The sequence below is a fragment of the Acomys minous genome, assembly GCF_964271855.1.
Source record: "Acomys minous genome assembly, chromosome: 3".
Taxonomy (NCBI): Eukaryota; Metazoa; Chordata; class Mammalia; order Rodentia; family Muridae; genus Acomys; species Acomys minous.
Genome location: NC_140485.1, coordinates 96,710,348 through 96,727,367, shown reverse-complemented (window position 1 = coordinate 96,727,367; position 17,020 = coordinate 96,710,348). Strand labels below are relative to the sequence as shown.

Genomic DNA, 17,020 nt, shown 5'->3' with positions numbered 1-17,020 from the left:
CCAGCCTGGTCTACAAAGCGAGTCCAGGACAGCCAAGGTTACACAGAGAAACCCTGTCTCGAAATCTAAAAGAAAGAAAGAAAAAAAAAAAACAACAACAAAGAAAGAGGGTTTCTCTGTGTAACCTTGGCTGTCCTGGGACTCGGATCTATAGACCATGATGTCTTCAAACAAGATCCACCTGCCTTTGCCTCCTGAGTATGGGACTTAAATGTGTGTGCCACCACCACCTGGTGGATATAACTCCTAAAATTAGATTTTCTTCTTCTCCTTCTTTTGAGAAAGGTTTCTCTGTGTAGCCTTGGCAGCCCTGGACTCTGTAGACCAGGCTGGCCTTTAAATCAAAGCAATCCACCTGCCACTGCCTCGCTGAGTGCTGGGCTAATAGATAAGCGCGTCCACCCCTCACCCTCCAGCTCAGGTGTCCTGACTGACCCAGACTGTGAGAACTTCTATTTTCACATTTATGAAAAGGAACTTTTGGGACTGGGCGTGGTGGCGCACACCTTTAATTCCAGCACTCGGGAGGCAGAGGCAGGCAGATCCCCTGTGAGTTTGAGGTCAACCTGGTCTACAAAGTGAGTCTAGGACAGCCAGGGATACATAGAGAGACCCTGTCTCAAAAAAAAAAAAAAAAAAAAAAAAAAAGAAAGAAAGAAAGAAAGAAAGAAAGAAAGAAAGAAAGAAATCTTTGGGGATTGACCCAGATGGTCCGTGTTAGTGGTGGTGGTTGGAGGGTTGAAACAGGGTCTCCTGCACTCCAGGCCATCCTTACCCTCTGCCTTCACCTTTGACCTTTGGGTCATCCTGCCTACACCTCTGCCCTTTGTATCTTCCTGATTCCACCTAAGTGCTGGCATTCCAAGTGTAAACCCGGTGCCCAGCCAGCCCTAACACATCCTGGGCTGGGTGGCTGTAATCTAGTATCGGTCTTTTCAGCAGCACCCACTCAGCAGATACTAATCACTGTGGATAGCATCACTTTCAGACTGCAGTAGGGCCTGACTTGAACAATGGTAGATAAAAATCTAGCAGCAACAACAATTAATATAGTCAATAGGTACTCACCAAAGAGCAGAGTGATGCTCCCATGAATGGAGAAGGACCTCGGAACTTCACTGGGCTCCACAGAGAGACCTTTCCCTTCCTAAGCCCCGCATGGAAGAATTAAACTACAGTTGCTCTACTTGTAGGTGAAGGGTGGAAGGACCAGTGCAGAGTTCTAAAATGACCACTCCGGGGCCAGAGAGAAGGCACTTGCTGTCAAGCCTGAGGACCTGAGTTTGTTTCCTGGGACTGACAATATAGAATTAGACTTCATAAAGTTGTCCTCTGATCTCCAGAGTGCTGTGGAACACACACACACACACACACACACACACACACACACACACACACACACACACACACACACACACATACACGGTGCTTTGCCTGCATATACAACTGCAGGCCAGAAGAGGGCATCAGATCACATTATAGATGGCTATGAGCCACCATTGGTTGCTGGAAATTGAACTCAGAACTTCTGGAAGAGCACTCAGTGTTCTTAACTTCCGAGCCATCTCTCCAGCCCAGTAATCTTTTTTTTTTTTTTTTTTTCAAAATCATCACCTTTGAACTCCTGATGATTCATTTTCATTGTCTGCACTTTCATCACCTTGTGGTTTCCCATTTTGTGGAAGCTGTGATTAAATTGGAGTATTGTGAGGTTGGTGTGTGCATCAGATATGTATGTGCTAAATTTTTTTTTTTTTTTTGGTTTTTTGAGACAAGGTTTCTCTGTATATCCTTGGCTGTCCTGTACTCACTTTGTAGACCAGGCTGACCTCGAGCTCACAGCGATGGAGATGGATGCCTGGCATAAAACAGAGCTTCTTTAGCCACAACTGTTCTGAGAGCTTCTTTTGATCTCTTGTGGTCACCAGGCATACACACACAGTACATATAAATACATGTAAACATTTATACACATATATAATTAAAAACAAAACAAAACACAAGCTTAGCTGGGTTGTGGTAGCACACACCTTTAATCTCAGCACTCAGGAGGCAGAGGCAGGTGGATTGCTGTGAGTTCGAGGCCAGCCTGGTCTACGAAGTGAGTCCAGGACAGCTAAGGCTACACAGAGAAACCCTGTGTTGAAAAACCAAAAAATAAATAAATAGAAAACATAAGCCTTGACAGAACCTATTGGGGTACATGGGGTGATCAGCACAGATGCCCTTATATTAAAACCATCTTAGTCATGAGCTCTGGGTAGCAAGTGTAGGAAGCCAGTCAGGGACAACGCCATACACTTGTTAAGTGCACTGAGTTCCCAGCACAAACTGTGAGCCTAGCACCTGGGTAGGAGGTTCCTTCTGTAACCACACAGATTAGGGTGATGGAACCAGACAGGATGACTAGCTGCAAACCAAGCCCATTTCTATGCGCAAGAGTTTTATAGCAACAATTAAAGCCTCCTGCTTGCTTCTGAGCACAAATCGTTGGAACACACCTCTTTCACTTAGTTAAGAGGGCAGATCTGAGCACACACCTAAACCTTGGTGACAACCTCGGCTGTCTGAGCTTCCCAGTGTGAAAACAGCTTCCCACCAGATGGACTCACTCTCCTCACAGCAGCCCATTGCCAGATTGATGCCACCTTTCTGGTTAAGGTCTGAAAAACAAATAAGTTAAAAGGCCTTGTAGGCTGGGTGTGATGACCACGCTTTTAATCCCGGCACTCCAGAGGCAGAGGCAGCTGGATCTCTGTGAGTTCAAAGCCGGCTTGGTCTATAGAGAGAGTCCAGAACAGTCAGGACAACACAGAGAACCCTGTTTGGGGGCGGGTAAGGCCTTGCAATGAGATCATAAGTAAAACACACTTAATTCAGTTTTTTGAATTTTTTCATTGTGTACATAGCCAGAAGATTAATGGGTTTTTTGTTTGTTTGTTTTGATTTTTGTTTTAGAGACAGGGTTTCTCTGTGTATCCCTGGCTGTCCCGGAACTCACAGAGATCCGCCTGCCTCTGCCTCTGCCTCCCGAATGCTGGGATTAAAGGCATGTGCCATCACTGCCCAGCAATTAATGGTTTGTTTGTGTTTTTTTTTTTAATCTAATTTGAAGCCGAATGTGGTGGTGCACACCTGCAATCCCAACACTAAGGAGGCAGAGGCAGGTGGATTGCTGTGAGTTCGAGACCATGCTGGTTTATAAAGTCAGTCCAGGCCAGCCAAGCCAAGGATACACAGAGAAACTCTGTCTAGAAAAACCAAAATAAACAAGCAAATAAATAAAAGAATAAAAAGCCAAAAACAAACAAACAAACAAAAAACCCTAAAAATCCAACTTGGGCAGGTGGTGGTGGCACCTTTAATCCTAGCATTTAGGAGCCAGAGGCAGCCAGATTTTTGTGAGTTGGAGGCTAGCCTGGTCTACAATAGCTGAGAAAGGTTTCACTGTGTAGCTCTGGCTGTCTTCAAACTCATTTTGTAGACCAAGACCTTTAATCCCAGCACTTGGGACATAGAGGCAGGTGGATCTCCATGAGTTCAAGGCCAGCCTGGTCTACAAAGTGAGTTCCAGGACAGCCAGAGCTGTTACACAGAGAAACCCTGTCTTGAAGAACCAACCTCCATGCCCCCCCCCCAAAAAAGAAGGAACAAAGGAATAAAGGAACAAAGGAGGGAAGGGAAAGAAGAAAAGGAGGAGGAGGAGTAATTGACGTTGTTTAGGGCCAGCAAGATATCTCAGTAGAGACACCTAAATTCAACCCCCAAATCCCTCAAGGTAGAAGTAGAGAAATGACATCTGACAGCTGTCTTCTGACCACAACAGAAACCCCATGGTGCATAAGCACCAACACACCACCACATACACACACACACAGAGGAAACACACACACATACACCACAACATACCACACAGAAAACACACACACCACAGCAAATACACACACAGCACACTTACCCACACAGCAAACACATAACACATACATTACATAACAAACACACAGCACAGAGTGCGCACACACATGCACATACACACACATGCACAGCACACACAAACAAACCACCACACAATGAAGTTTTAACTGATATGTTACATACCTGTAACCCCTATAATGCTGAAGCAGGAGGCTCACAAGGAATGCCAAACCAGCTTGGGCTACATAGTGAATTTCAGGCCAGCCTGAGTAAGAGTGAGATACTGTCTCAACATGTGTGTGTGTGTGTGTGTGTGTGTGTGTGTGTGTGTGTGTGTGTGAGAGAGAGAGAGAGAGAGAGAGAGAGAGAGAGAGGAAGAAAGAGACAGAGAGACAGAGAAAGAGACAGAGACAGAGAGCGCTTAAAGGAAAAGTAAAATATACTAAGAACGTAATTTAAATTTTCTTGTGATTGTGTTTAATAGTGTTGACAGTCTCTTGGAGAATTAGCAAATGTTTAAGTGACATAGAAAGCATAAGTTTGCAGAGCTGGGATGGGCAGAGTCCACAGGACAGGGCTGGCTTTCAGTGCTGAGTCTGCTGCAGATGGCACATTCTGGATTGGAACGCTAGATATGTGCCTATAAACATAAAGCAGAAACACACACACACAGAGATGTCTCTCAATAAAGAAGCAAAAGGGCGGGCATGGTGGTGCACACCTTTAATTCCTGCACTCAGGAGTTAGAGGTAGGCAGATCACTTTGAGTTCCAGAACAGCCTGGGCTACAAAGTGAATCCAGGACAGCCAGGACTAAACAGAGAAATCCTGTCTTGAAAATACAAACCCGCCACCCCCACCCCCACCCCCCTCCAAAAAAAAAGAAAAAAAAAGAAAAAGAAAGAAAAAGGAAAACAAACCCTCAGAACCTCTTCTCTGCCCCACACATGCTAGGCCAATGCCCCCCACTGAGCCATAACCCCCACACCATAAGCCAGCTCTTCAGCTGCTTTAGAAAATGGGAAAATCGGACTGAGTAACACTGAGCGCCCAGTTTGTTTGCTTGATTGGTTTGCTTTTTTTCAAGTCAGGGTTTCTCTGTGTGTTGCCCTAGCTGTCCAAGAACTTCCTTTGTAGACCAGGCTGGCCTTGAAATCACAGAGATCTGCCTGCCTCTGCCATCCGAGTGCTGGAATTAAAGATGTGCGCCACCTCACCCGGCTGCAAAACCATTTTTTTGTTTGGTTTTGTTTTTTGGATTTTTCGAGACAGGGTCTCTCTGTGTTAGCCTAGGCTGTCCTGGACTCGCTTTGTAGACCCACCTGCCTCTGCCTCTGCCTCCCGAGTGCTAGGATTAAAGGCGTGTGCCACCACGCCCGGCTTTGCAAAACCATTTTTTAAATGACAATTCACACAAAATATTTACATTGACCATCTTCAAGGGTCGTATCCAGCTCATCAGGAAGCACTAATGGGCTGCTACTCCTGTTAATTGTAGCATCCTGGTGGCTCAGCGCAGTGACAAGGGTCTATATTGCCAGGTGAACCTTCAACCCAGCCAAGAAGCGCTTAAGGAGCCAGGCTACACGAAGATACCCTGTCTCGAAACAAACAAACAAACAACAAAAACACAAACAAAAACAGAAAGAAGAGTGTGCATTGCTCTTCCAGAGGACCTGAGTTCAGTTCTCATTGTTTTAATTGAAAATCCAAAATCGTTCTAGTTTACGAATAAAGAATCAAAAGCCAGATGCTGGAGTGGAAGGCAGAGAACGCACCCAGTGACCTTCCTACTCAGCTTATGTCCCAGTGGAGAAGGCCCAAAAGTCTCATTAGCTCAGCTGACAGCCCAGGAAGAAAAGGCCAAAAAAATACCCAAGGCCTAAGGCTTACTAGGTCAAAGCCCAAAAAGCCAAAGGCCACAGAACTAACTGAGGAGCTCAAGAGCTAAGAGCTAAAAGCCCGAGAGCTCCTTCTACTTCTCACGCTGTCTTGAACACCCTCCACTCAAGTCCCGCCTACTCTTTAAGCCCTGTCAGCTGGTCTCTTGCTCCACCTCTTGACCTAGAGTTAACTTTATTAACTCCTGTGTACAGAAAACTCTTGGATTAAAGGTGTGTTAGGGCTGGCTGAACCACACCTTAATCACTTGTTTAAAATAAACAGAAAATTCTCGAATTAAAGGTGTGTTAGGGCACAACCACGCCAAACAAAAGACAGGTTTTTACAGTTCCCAATCTCAGAGATCACAATGGAATCAAATATCCTGCAACAAGGTCTCAGCACCAACGCTGGGCATCTGGGAGCTCACAACAGCCTGTAACACCAGCTGGCCTCCAAGTTCACCCACATACACATGACGTAAGCTTGCACAAACACAACCACATAAGTGCAAATAAAATAATCTTTAAAAAAAGATCAGAGGGCCCTAGTCACTGAGCTGCTGCCTCCAGCTGCCTCCCCTCCCTTACTGACGCTCCGCTCGGTCCACCCTGCCTGCCTTCTCCCGCAGCCAACTTCCACAGCCATTTCCACTGAGGAAAAGGCGTCATATTGTACATCCGCAATGTAGAACCTCCGTTCTTTTATTTATTTATTTATTTTTGGTTTTTTCTTTTCTTTCTTTCTTTCTTTTTTTTTTTTTTTTTTTTTTTTTTGGTTTTTCGAGACAGGATCTCTCTGTGTAGCCTTGGCTATCCTGGACTCACTTTGTAGACCAGGCTGGCCTCGAACTCATAGCGATCCACCTGCCTCTGCCTCCCGAGTGCTGGGATTAAAGGCATGCACCACCATGCCCGGCCTGAACCTCCATTCTTTTGACCCCTTTGCTGATGCAAGTAAGGGTGATGACCTGCTTCCTGCTAGCACTGAAGATTATATCCATGTAAGAATTCAACAGAGAAACGGCAGGAAGACCCCGCCTGTCCAAGGGACCGCTGATGATTACAAAAAAAAAAAAAAAACTAGTGAAGGCGGTTAAGAACTTTGTCTGTTGCAATGGTGCTGTAATTGAGCATCCAGAATACGGAGAAGTACCTAAGCTACAGGGTGACCAGTGCGAGAACATAAGCCAGCTCCTGATAGAGACCGGACTGGCTAAGGACGACCAGCTGAAGGGGCATGGGTTTTAAGTGCTTGTGGCTCTGAAGCTTAAGTGAGGTTTTCCTTACAATGAGTAGAATTTCCCTTCTTCCCTTGTCACAAGTTTAAAAACCTCACAGCTTGTATAATGTAATCATTTGGGGTCCACTTTTAACTTGGACTAGTGTAACTCCTTCATGCAATAAACTGAAAAGAGAAAAAAAAAAAAGATCAGAGGAGCCAGGTATGTTAGCACACACCTATAATCCCAGCACTTGGGAGGCAGAGGCAGGTGGATCTCTGTGGGACCAAGGCCAGCCTGGTCTACAAAGTAAGTCCAGGACAGCCGGCTACAGAGAGAAACCTTGTCTCAAAAACGCAATAAATAAATAAATAAATAAATAAATAAATATCGGATGCAGGCTGGAGAGATGGGTCCGTGGTTAAGAGCACTGGCTACTCTTCCAGAGGACCTGGGTCCAATTCCCAGAACCCACAAGCAGCTCACAACTGTCTGTAACTCCAAGGTTTGACACCCACAGACATACATGCAGGCAAAACACCAATTCACATAAAATAAAAAGAAAATAAATTATTTTAAAGAAAGATTGTGGTGGCACATGCTTTTAATCCCAGCACTCAGGAGGCAGAGGCAGGCAGATCTATGTGAGTTCGAGTCCAGCCAGCCTGATCTACAAAGCAAGGCCAGGATAGCCAGGACTACAAGAGAAACCCTGTCTAGAAAAATCAAAATAAATAAATAAATTAGGAAAGAAAGACCTGAAGAGTTGACTTGGTGTTTCAGAGTGCTTACTGCTCTTATAGAGGACTGACATTAAATTCCCAGCACTTGCACAGTAGTTTATAGCCTTGGAGGACACTAGGCACAAAGAGGGTGGCTAGAAATACATGCAAGAAAAATACCTATCAAATAAGATAAACAAATCTTAAAATAAAAAAAAAAAGATCGGAAGCCGGCATGGTGGCACACACTTTAAATCCCAGCACTCCAGAGGCAGAGGCAGGTGAATTGCTGTGAATTTAATGTCACTCTGATCTCCATAGCAAGTTCCAGGACAGCCAGAGTTACATAATAGAGAGCTCCTGTGTGGGAAAAGAAAGAAAGAAAAGAAAAGAAAGAAAGAAAAGAAAGAAAGAAAAAAAGAAAGGAAGGAAGGAAGGAAGGAAGAAAGAAAGAAAGAAAGAAAGAAAGAAAGAAAGAAAAAGAAAGAAAGGGCTTGTGGTCCATCAAAAGGCATTTGAGGAAGACTTCTATCTCTATCATAAAAGGTTAACTGCCAGGTGCGGTGGCTCATGCCTTTAATCCCAGCACTCAGGAGGCAGAGGCAGGAGGATCTCTCAGTTCGAGGACAACCTGGTCTATAAAGTGAGTCCCGTCCCGGACATCTAAGGCTACACAAAGAAACCCTGTCTCGAAAAACCACAAAAAAAAAAAAAGGTTAACTAACATTTAATTGCGTGTCAGGTGTTTACCTGAGGACAGCTTATTTCTTTAAGGCCCATTGTTACTAAATAGGAGGCCTAACCTGTGAATTCAGGCCGTCAACTTCAGCCCAGTGCTCCTCGCTCCCGACAGTGTGGAAGATGCACCGGAGACTGCTGAAGTGTCGTGTAGGGAAACAATGCCCTCCAGGCTTACGCCGCAGTCCAGAGACAGCAGGAAAGGTTGAGGCTGAAAATAGGCTCCAGCAGAGTCAAAAATGGAGATAAGAGAGATTAGAGAGATGAGGACGGAGTCTTTGCGTTATTTCAATTCACAAATACTTGTTGAACATGCACTATCTGCCAAGGCTAAGAAACAAACAGTCAAGCTGGGAGTGGTGGCGCCGCCTTTAATCCCGGCACTCGGGAGGCAGACGCAGATCACTGTGAGTTCCAGGCCAGCCTGGTCTACAGAGTAAATCCAGGCGGCTAGGATAACATAGAGAAACCCTGCTTCAAAAAAGAAAAAACAAAAACAAAAACAAAAACAAAAAACCAAACAAACAGGCAGCCGGGCAGTCGTGGCGCACGCCTTTAATCCCAGCACCGGGGAGGAACAGGCAGGTGGATCCCTGTGAGTTCAAGGTTCAAGGTCTACAAAGTGAGTCCAGGACAGCCAGGGCTATACAGAGGAACCCTGTCTGGAAAAACCAACTTGCCCTCCCAAAAGGAAACAAACAGGCTACTGGTGCACACACTGTGCAGAAGGAATCTGACATCATAGTGTTTGGTGAAGGTGATTGCTAAGAGGCAGAATAATCTAGAAACAGGAATCTGGGCTGTTTCAACTGACTCATTAGAACTTTTTTTTTTTTTTCAGTTTTTTTCCCCCCCAAGAGAGGGTTTCTGTGTACAGACTGATTAAAACTTTAATGCTGGTGGAGTGTTTGGAATGTTACAAATTAAGAAGCAAATTGTCTTCCGTCATCTTTAGACCACCAATACTCATTGCCTCCCTGGGCATATGAGCTAACACATCTCTGTAGTCAGTAAGTACATGTTTTTGTTTTGTTTCCTACGAGACAGGGTTTCTTTGTGTTATCTGGGCAGTTCTAGGTTTGATTTGTAGACCAGGTTGGCCTCGAACTCACATCGAGCAGCCTGCCTCTGCCTCTCAAGTGCTGGGATTAAAGGCCTGTGCCACCACGCCTGGCTTGTTTCTGTTTTGAGACAGAGTCTATGTAACAGTCCTGGCTGTCCTGGAATTTATTATGTAGGCCAGGCTGGCCTCAGACTCAGAGATCGTTCTTTTCCCAAGTACTGGGATTAAAGGCATACAAACCACACTCTGCCTTTATTATTATTAATTATTTGTAGTAAATACATTTGAATGTTCAGACACTGCGTAGCTCCCACCAGCCCAAAGCTTCAGTGTCAGGGACTATTTGAGCCCCATAGCAGAGATCCCCTGGACTTGCTTTAATCCACCTACTTCATGTTCATCAATGTATTTTTTTAAAAAATATCCTGATTCACATCCTCCACAGTTATGTGGAGAGCAGGGAGTGACTCTGACATGAGCTCTGGTGCCCCATATTTGACGACCTCCCCTTGGTGAGGAGCCCTGGTGGCACTCAAAGAAAGAATAGGCAGGCTACCAAGATGAGACTTGATAGCCTGTGACCATAAAGTGGGGGAGGAGGTCCCCCCTCAGGCATGGACCTAAGGGAGGGTAATAGGGTGGGCGTGGGAGGGTAAGAGGAACAGGAGGATACCAGTGATGGGGGAACAATTGAGTTGTAATCTGAATAAATTAATTTTTAAAAATCCTGATTGATGACACTCTTTGTTCTGTCAGTAATCTCAATGAACTGCTTCCACATTGAACAAGGAATTTGGGTAACCTAAATCTGTGTTCCACTCATATTTGGCTGGGCATGGTGGAGCACATCTTTAATCCCAGCACTCGGGAGGCAGATGGATCGCTGTGAGTTCGAGGCCAGCCTGGTCTACAAAAGAGTCCAGGATAACCAGGACTGTTACACAGAGAAACCCTGTCTCGAGAAACCTTAATAATAACAATAACAAGAACAACAATAATAAAGATAACTCTTATTTCCTTTGAGGTGAGAGTTGTGAGCTGGGGATGGGGGTGGGGTAGAGGGTGAGGGGATGGGGTGGAGTGGGGGAAGAGAGGAGTTGAGGTGGGTGTGGATGGGAAGGTGGGGAGTTGGGGTGGCAGTTGGAGGGCTGGTGGAGGCCTTTAAGCCCAGCACTTGGTAGGCAGCGGCAGGCAGGATCTCTGAGTTTGAGGCTAGCCTAATCTACAAAGCAAGTTCCAGGACACCATGGCTACCCAGAGACAGAAGGAAACATAGGAGTTGTGGTTTTGTGTTTACAGGATACAGGAGAACTTGTTTCTGTCTTCTGAAACAAGTCCTTCCTCAGCGGCTGTGGCTCAAGGCATGAGCTCCCGGGACCAGGAAACTTTGCTGAATTTAAAACAGGAGCCTGTTTACTCTTGGCAGATTTCTTTTTAATACACAGACCACAAGCTGGGTGTGGTGACACACACCTGCAATCCCAGTACTCAGAGAGGCAAAGGCAAGCAGATCTCTGTGAGTTCGAGGACAGCCTGGTCTACAAAGCGAGTCCAGGACAGCCAAGGCTACACAGAGAAACCCTGTCTCGAAAAACCAAAAAGAAAAGAAGGGACCGGAATGTTTTGGCCCTCTGGCTAATGTGGGGAAACCGCAGCTATCAAAAATCTTGAGATAAGGTTTCACAGAGTGCCCGGAGGCCGTTTCGCTCCTCACAATTAGACCTGTGTGAAACAGGTTCAGCGTGGCCAACCTCCACCCACGGGCGGCAAGGCTTTTGTACTCTCCGACTGACTAAGTCTGACAAGACAGCTGGTACTACATTTGAAATCTGAATTTCGACATTGGATCCCAAACAGAATTTGAATGGTGAAATGCGTTTCATGAAAATGAGACCAGCCAATTTAATTAGAGATCCTAACAGTCGTGGTGCTGCGCACGTGTAATCTCAGCACTGGAGGGGTGGGGGAGCCTGAGTTCAAGGTCATCCTGGGCTACCTGAAATCTTTCCCCAAAACAAGAGAGAAAGGGAGAGGGAGAGAGGGAGGGAGAGAGAGACAGGGGGTGGGGGTGGGGGTGGGGGTGGGGGGGGCTGGAGAGATGGCTCAGCAGTTAGAGGACTGGCTGAAACTGGATGGTAGTGGCATACCCTTTTAATCCCAGCACTCGTGAGACAGGTGAATCTCTGAGTTCGAGGCCAGCCTGGTCTACAGAGGGAATTCCAGGACAGCCAGGGTTACACAGAGAAACCCTGCCTCAAAACAAAACAAAACACCAAACAAACAAATCAAACCAACCAAACAAAAAAGGCTCTTCCAGAGGTCCTGAGTTCAATTCCCAGCAACCACATGGTATCTCATCGAATCTATAATGAAATTTGGTGCTCTCTTCTGGCACACATGCAGGCAGAATGCTCTGTGTGTGTGTGTGTGTGTGTGTGTGTGTATAATTTTTTAAAAAGAGAAGAGTGAGAGAATTTAAATGTTTGGGATTCATTTTTGAGTAAGAGAGGAAAAAAAGGAGGGAGGGCGGGAGGGAGAGAGAAAAGAGAGAGAATTTAAATTTAAAATGTTCAGATTTAAAATTTGAGTGACCATGGGTTGGGAACAGAGTCAAGATACTTCAAATTCCATGTCCCAACATGGAAGCAGTTTCATAAAGTAATAGACAAGACTGGCCTCAAACTCACAGAGATCCCCCTGCCTCTGCCTCCTTGAAGGCTGGGATTACGGACGTTTCATACACACACACACACACACACACACACACACACACACACTTGAAAAAGGTGGCCTTCCCTTCTTTACCTTTCTTCCTTTCTTTTTCTTTCTTTCTTTGAGACAAGTTCTCACTGTATAGCTCTGGACTGGCTGAAACTCACTGTATAGAACAGGCTGAGCTTGGACTCAGAGATCCATCCCTCTGCCTCTGCCTCCTGAGGGTGCTGGGATCGAAGGAGTATGCCACCATTGTGGCTTTTTTGTTTTTGTTTTTGTTTTTGGTTTTTCGAGACAGGGTTTCTCTGTGTAGCCTTGGCCACCCTGGACTCACTTTGTAGACTAGGCTGGCCTCGAACTCACAGCGATCCGCCTGCCTCTGCCTCCTGAGTGTTGTAGCTTTGTTTTTCTAGACATTAAGAATTTCTTCCAGGGCTGGAGAGATGGCTCAGAGGTTAAGAGCACTGGCTGCTCTTCCAAAGGTCCTGAGTTCAATTCCCACAACCACATGGTGGCTCACAACCATCTATAATGAGATCTGGTGCCCTCTTCTGGTGTACAGGTGCACATACATGCAAGAACACTGTATACATAATCAATAAAGAAATCTTTAATTAAAAAAATTTTTTTTCTTCCAGAGCTGGGCATACCTTTAATCCCAGTACTGGGAGGCAGAGGCAGACGGATCTCTCAGTTTGAGGCCAGCCTGGTCTACAAAGTGAGTCCAGGACAGCCAGGTCTGTTATACTGTCTCAAAAAACCAAAAATTCCTTCCAGGAGTGGGGTAGAACAGTGATGGGGAAATGTGACTCACACCTAGTCTAGAATGCTGTCATATGCCACGCAGCTCTGTCCACTAGACGTGTCAAGAGGACATCCTGTCACCAACTCATCTTCTGGATTATCCATCTTTAGGAGCTAGCTGTCATGTCATGGCCTGATGGCAGCCTGTTCTATCACTGGCACTCACCTAGCTTGACTTTGAGGATCTCCATCTAGGTGGTGATGTGGTTTCCAGGAGCTTCTGGTGACCGGTCCTTCAGCTATTTTTCCATTAACATCCGGCCAAATCAGTGATGTTTCCTTCAAGCATGCTCATGACCTCCTCCAGCTGCTGTGAGCATATTGTGTAGCTCAGTGACGTCCTTGCTGCACTCCACAGTCTTCTCAGTGCTACGTACTTGTCTTCACTTAGATTGCATTTACTACTGATTTTATGTGTATGGCTTTTCCTTTATGTCTGTGTAGATGGATGTCTGGTACCCGAAGAGGCCAAAAGAAGGCATAACATCCCCAGGAACTGCATTACAGATGCTTGTGAGCTGCCACTCAAGTGCTGAGAATCAAACCTGGGGCCTCTGGAAAAGCAGCCAGTGCTCTGAACTGAGCTATCTCTCCAGCTGCTTATATATTTATTATTTATTTTTAAATGCTTTATGTCTATGCACATCTTTATGTGAGCATACACATGTGCATGGGAGGTGGCTACAGAGGCCAGAAGAGTGTGAGTGCTAGGCAATAAACTCTGGTCCCCTGAGAGAACAGCCGCCCTGGCCCTGCCACATGGTGCAGAGGAACCGCCCGTACCGTGGGCGCCTCATCAAGCACAGCACATGATGAGGGAAGTGTGCGGCTTCTCACCCTAATGTGGCGCTCCACGGAGCTGCTCAAGGTGTCCAAGGACAAGTGAGAGCTCAAGTTCATCACAAAGAGGGTGGGCATGCATGCACTTCGCACCAAGAGGACGTGGGAGGAGCTGAACAATACGAGGAAGGCAGTACCCAGGAAGGGCTGATGTCCCCTCCCCCAGTAAACGTTTATGCCGAAAAGGGGAAGGGAGGGGGGAATCAGTACTCTTAACCGTGGGCCTTCCTGCCACCCCCGCCCTTGAATTGCACTTAACCTCAGCAGGTGCAATTCCTCTAACCCGAAAACCGCAGTGTCTCCTGATCCTATACTCTAAAGTTGGAGCAGATGATGAATTTGTTCCTGTAGGCCATGAGAAACTCGTCAGTGTTGGGCAGGGAGGCCAAGCTGGTGACCTCCATGTTCTTGGCACGCATGCTATTAGACAGTCTCACTATGTAGGCCAGGTTGGCCTCAAACTCCCGTCTCTGTCTCCTGGAGCTGGAATTACAGGTGTGTACCACCACAGCTGACAGCTGTGAGCATGACTTGTCTTAGCACTTCTCCAGCACACCTCACCTCTAAGAGCATTCCGACAGCAAAGAACAGGAGGGAGAAACCGGTGCCAGCTTAGTGTAAAAGGTCCCCAAAAGAAGCTGACTAGTTTCTTTCTTGGATAAAAGCCAAAATGCCCTTGAGAAATTCCACAGCCTCATTCTTGCCAACATCCAGAGATGCCAGAAGTGTTAAAGCCAAAAAAAAAAAAAAAAGAAGCAGCAAAACACATGGTCCTAAGCCAGAGTCTGCAGATGCTATAAAGGAGTTTTCCCTTCCCCCACCAAAGGACTGTCCCTTTTTCAAAAGCTATACTAAGAATGTAACCAAAACCAAAGACCTGGACCCCGGGAACAAGAACTGGACTGACCAGCTCCCTGCACCCACTTCCTCTGTCCTCTAAAGCCTTGCTAAGACCAAGGCCTCCAACCCAAGGAGCCACATGCCTCTGGGCAGCTGTCTTCTCCCGCCCTGTAAGAAAGTTGCCCACACCTCACCCTCATTGTTCAAATTCAAGAGACAAACCCCCAGAAAACTGCTGGGTTAGGGTGGCCTTGGTGGCCATGGAGCTTCTGGGCCCCCAGCCTCTTAAGCTAAGCACCAGATGAGAAAGGTTCCATCACTCTCAAAGACACCCCAATTTTCCTGAATCATAGACATGAGCATTTTTGTTGTTTCTCTGAAAAAGCCTTGGCTTTCCTGGAACTCCCTTTGTAGACCAGGCTGGCCTCGAACTCAGAGATCTGCCTCCCGCACTCCCTAAGGCCATACAAAAAGGACTCCGTACTCACACATACATATATGTAACGATAACCAAAGACATCAACTTGTGGGAGGACAGGGGAGGTCCAGAGGGTAGAAAATGGTGTTTCAATTAAAAACATCTAACACAGCAAAGGTTTTATCTGTATGAACGTTCTGCCTGCATATATGTGTGTGCGCCACATGCATGCAGCTCCCCTAAGAGGGTGTTTGATTCCCTAAAACTGAGTCTCCTCCAGACAGTTGAGATGCTATATGGGTGCTGGGGACTGAACCCGCAAGAGCTGTCAGTGCTCTAAATTGGGAGCCATCTTTCTGGCCCTTATGGGTTTTGTTGTGGTGGTGGTGATGACTTTGCAGGTCAATCAAAACCCCTGATGTCACCTGAACTAGACAGCTGCATTTTTGGGAGTTTTGAATTTTGGTTACTTATCATGCAGGGACTAGCAGAGACACTTTAGACTGATCAAAGGAAAATAGAAGAAACCCAGAATCAGTAAAACACTGAGCTCAACTGAAACAAGCAATTCAAGGGAGAGTTTCAGACGGCAGAAGGGAAAGGATACAACCAGAGCCAGCAGCACCTGTTCTATCACAGTGAGACACCGGGGAGCCAGACACTGAGTGAGTAGCACTTATTTGTGCACGAGAATAAAAGATACCATATTCACTGCACGACACACCAACAAATCTCTTCCAACAATGAAGTTCACATTAGCAGTTCTGTGTGTCACATACAAGCATAGCATTTGACTTTCCTCTAATTTCTAGTCTTAGGTGGTACACATGTCTATGGGGCTAAGTGATCCTCCTGCCTCAGGCTACTCTAAGCCTTAAGGGGGGGGGGGGAAGGGGAACAAACCCCAAACCAAACCAGGAAAACCAGCAAAGCATCTTAAGCCCATCCTGAGAAAATGAGAACACAAGTATTTGTCTGCTTACTTCCAGCTTACTAGACACCTAGTCAATTAAATAAACTACCAGACGAGGGAGAGCGCTGGCCAAACCCCAATAAAACATTGCACATGAAGCCCCTACTGATGGGGTATGTGGTGAATGAAGATAACCTCTACTTTCAAATGTTTGAAATTCTCTGGTTTTTGATAAGCAGACATCAGACAACAGAAAACTTTCTCAATGTTACTAGACAATTAAGCAAACTTTTATTTAAGCTTACATTGTGGTACAGAAATACATTTCAACTGATTAAGAGTCCAACACCAACAAAGGAGAAATTATGGCACCAAGTCCTCCCTCCTGTAATCACACTAGGATCACTGTTCAGTCTACGGTTTGTCTTCTAGGCTTTGCTCCACACAAACCTTCGCGAATTTCAACATTAGAATTCTTAAATCTATAAGATGGCGATCGATCAGACCTCAAGCCAAAATCTACAGGGCTACAAAATCCAGCTTAAATAAGCACTGGTCCTCCAAACAGCAATTCAACACGTTGGGTACTGTGCTCATTACAGAATCAGACTGATAACGCTGACTGAAAGCCTCCTCAATGAGACATTCAATCATCAGCATGCGTAAAGTAAAAATCCAGACAGGGCTCCAACCACTCGATTTCAAATCAAGTAGATTCTGTATGCTTAGAAACGCTAAAATTGTTTCATTATAAATACGGAAGGGTAACAAAACATCACTGCGTCAGTCCAGAACTACTAAGAAAATAGAACAAGGGCAATAAATATGAAATCAATCTTAAGTCCCACAGTATTGCAAATGCCACTAACATGCCAACGCTTGAAAGCCCGCCCTTTGTTTTCAGAACATCGTGCTGTTTTAGCCGGTTATACATCCTCTAGCTGAGTAG

General features: G+C 45.8%; 1 pseudogene across 1 annotated transcript; it reads left to right on the top strand.

The window, feature by feature from the left end:
* Nucleotides 1-6,706: 6,706 nt before the first annotated feature.
* LOC311593820 (eukaryotic translation initiation factor 1-like) lies at nt 6,707-7,225 on the top strand (annotated as a pseudogene). The gene has a single exon. The product of its transcript is annotated as a eukaryotic translation initiation factor 1-like (transcript).
* Nucleotides 7,226-17,020: the final 9,795 nt, after the last annotated feature.